The following is a 2868-nucleotide window of genomic DNA, read 5'->3' as shown; positions in this document are numbered from 1 at the left end:
TTCTTAACTAGAATTCCTGGTGCTTCCATTTGCATGTGGGTAGAATGAAACACCCACTCTTTACATAACATGATTTTTTTTCAGTTAATGACTAGACTTTAAGTAAATGTGATCAATTTGACTCATGTTATAATGGAAATTGAATCATTGTTAAAAATGCTTGACATACATATTTAACATTAACTGTTCTCTGATATAATTAAGATAATTATTTATTTAATATTATGATGTCTTAGTGGAGCGTCATATATTTCGAGGCATTGAGTGACTGATTCTTTTCTTCAGGTGAAATCTTGGAGAATTAGAAGACCTCGAAGGAGATTGATGCTTGTAGTTTTTGCATCAGCCTTATATAAACTGTGTTGCCATGAAACAAATGTGACAATGAATATGGAAATGCTTCAGTGATGTGTTGTGTTGTGTTGTTGAGATATGAAGAAAATGGATCCAGTACTGGTCATGATACATAGCACAAGTGCATCTGAATGACAGTGGAAATGTCACTGCCAGACCATGACATCACTTTTTAGGTAAGTTGAAGAGCAGCAAAATACTTTATATGAGTTATATTAGTTTTTCTCTTCTTTTAGACTTAATTTTCAAGCAATAAATTTTTGGTTTAAGGTACATGTGGTTGTTTTGCAGATGGGTTCATCCTCGAAGTGACACATGCTTTTGTGCCTCATCCCACTTGTAGCTTCCTCTTCGAGCCGGCGTGATTTTCTTTCTTCTCTGCCATCTATGCTATCGTCATTATTCTTACCAATTATGCATGTGGCTTCCATTTGACAAAGGAAGTAAAAATGCTCACTGTTTGGTTTGCATGAAATTTTTCACTTATTATTGTAAGATAAGAAAATGTGATGTAGTAGTTGATTTAAATTATAATGGAATTTGATGGCTGTTAAAGAATAATTTAGGTACATATTTGGTTGTACAATGTTCCCTCTTATAGTGAGGGTAAATAACATTTGTCATTCTTATGTTTTAGCTGCACGTCAATATATATTTCTGTGAAGCAAGTGCATTTGTTGTCCTTCAGGCCATATTCTGGAGACTAATATAGAATGGGAAGTTGCTGGTTGTGGTAGTCCTTGTCACCCTGAATAGAAGTCAGCCGGAATGTGTAATTTCAGACCGAATGAGCAGGCAAATTATTGGAAACTGGTGAAGGGTGTTGGAGAAAATTGATCTACTACAGAGTACGTAACAGAGACATATGTGGTCATAGTGACAGTGGAAATTTTACCTCCACAATCTTCCATCATTTACGAGGTAGCGTATATCAGCATTCCCTTCTCTAGGAGACAACTAAATTCTTCTGTTCGTTTAGTCCTAATTTCCATGTGGTACATGTTGAATTTTCGTTAACATATCTGATTTGTTTCAGCGATTTTTCCCTTCAAGTGACAGTATCCTGATGAATCTTGGATGTCTGCATCCGCTTGCCTTAGCCTCGATTCCTGTGTGCATGGCTATTCTTCAGCATGAATAAACCTGGTTTTTTATTCTTATTTCTTATGTGCCTGCCTGCCTGCCTGCCTGCCTGCCTGCCTGCCTCAGCCAACCTTGCAGCTGGCAGTGTTCTTAACTAGAATTCCTGGTGCTTCCATTGTCATGAAGGTGGAAGAAAACACACGCTATTGACATAACATGATTTTTTTTCGTTAATGACCTGACTTTTAGTAAATGTGATCAATTTGTCTCAGTTTATAATAGAAATTGAGACACTGTTGAAAATGTTTCATATACGATGGGGTACCCAAAATAAACCGAACTAATTTTTTGGGGGCAGAGCTTTTGTAGTACAGCCTTTTGCAGCTATGAGCGCTTAGAGCTATCATTCCTGTGTCAATAAGCCGACTACCGTTGCTTCAGAAGGTAAGGACTAGTTTCGGCAGAGTTTATAGTGACAACTGTTTTGTGTGATTGTCGTTTTTGTAATGGCTGGTTTTCGTGAAGGGCATGCGGCTGTGAAATTCTCCTTTTTGCTTGGGAATTGTGGAACAGAATGTCTTGAAATGTTAAAAACTGCGTACAAGGATGGTGCTATGGGGAAAACTCAAGTATTTGACTGATTTTCCCGTTTAAAAATTGTTGAAATATCAATTGATGACAAACCTCGTTCTGGTCGTCCTTCCACAGCCCGAACACATGAAAATGGTGAAAACTTCGTGAAATCATCAGGGAAGATCGACGACGGACCATTGAAGGAATTGTGGAGCTGTCGGGAGTGACTCTGAGCTCAGTTCAGCGAATTTTGACAGAAGATTTTGGAATGAAACGGGTGGCTGCCACCCGTGCCACGACTGCTGACTGCTGAACAAAAACAAGGTGCGTGGAAGCATGCTGTGCTTTGAAAGAAGAGTCCCGAAATGATCAAAGCTTTTTTTTGTTTCCTCGAATGAAAAGAGACATGAAAGGAAAGCGTTTTACTGATGTTGCTGAGGTGAAGGAAAAAATGACGGAGGCACTGTCAGGCATCTCATTAGATGAATTTAGACAATGTTTTGAAAAATGGAATAAAAGACTAGACAAGTGTATTAGTGTAAGTGGAGAGTACTTTGAAGGGGTTTGAAGGTTTGTGCTTAAAATTTGAATAAATAAATTTAAAAAAAAATAAGTTCGGTTTCTTTTGGATATCCCCTCGTATATGGACTTTACCGTGAAACATTGGACAAAATTTTATATGAAGTTAATAGCAGTGATATCCCTGATAATTACTACAGTCAGTTTTATCACCCTTCTTGTGAACTGGTACAATAATAGACTCCTTCCACTGATCAGGCAATTTTTCCTTATGCCAAATAGAATTAGATTGTGGATCTTAGAACGTAATATTTCGCCTCCTGCTTGAAAAAGTTCTGC

The 2868-nt window shown here is 37.7% G+C and overlaps 1 long non-coding RNA gene across 1 annotated transcript; it reads left to right on the top strand.

Moving 5' to 3' along the window:
- The first annotated feature begins 36 nt into the window (after positions 1–36).
- LOC111875585 lies at positions 37–2348 on the top strand. Its single transcript, XR_002844750.2, has 3 exons — positions 37–530; positions 646–1275; positions 2146–2348. It is a non-coding gene; the product is annotated as an uncharacterized LOC111875585 (long non-coding RNA).
- Positions 2349–2868: the final 520 nt, after the last annotated feature.

The sequence above is a fragment of the Cryptotermes secundus genome, unplaced genomic scaffold (genome assembly GCF_002891405.2).
Source record: "Cryptotermes secundus unplaced genomic scaffold, Csec_1.0 scaffold7337, whole genome shotgun sequence".
Classification (NCBI taxonomy): domain Eukaryota; kingdom Metazoa; phylum Arthropoda; class Insecta; order Blattodea; family Kalotermitidae; genus Cryptotermes; species Cryptotermes secundus.
Note: the sequence above shows the minus strand (reverse complement) of the source record. Positions and strands in the feature narration are given on the sequence as shown.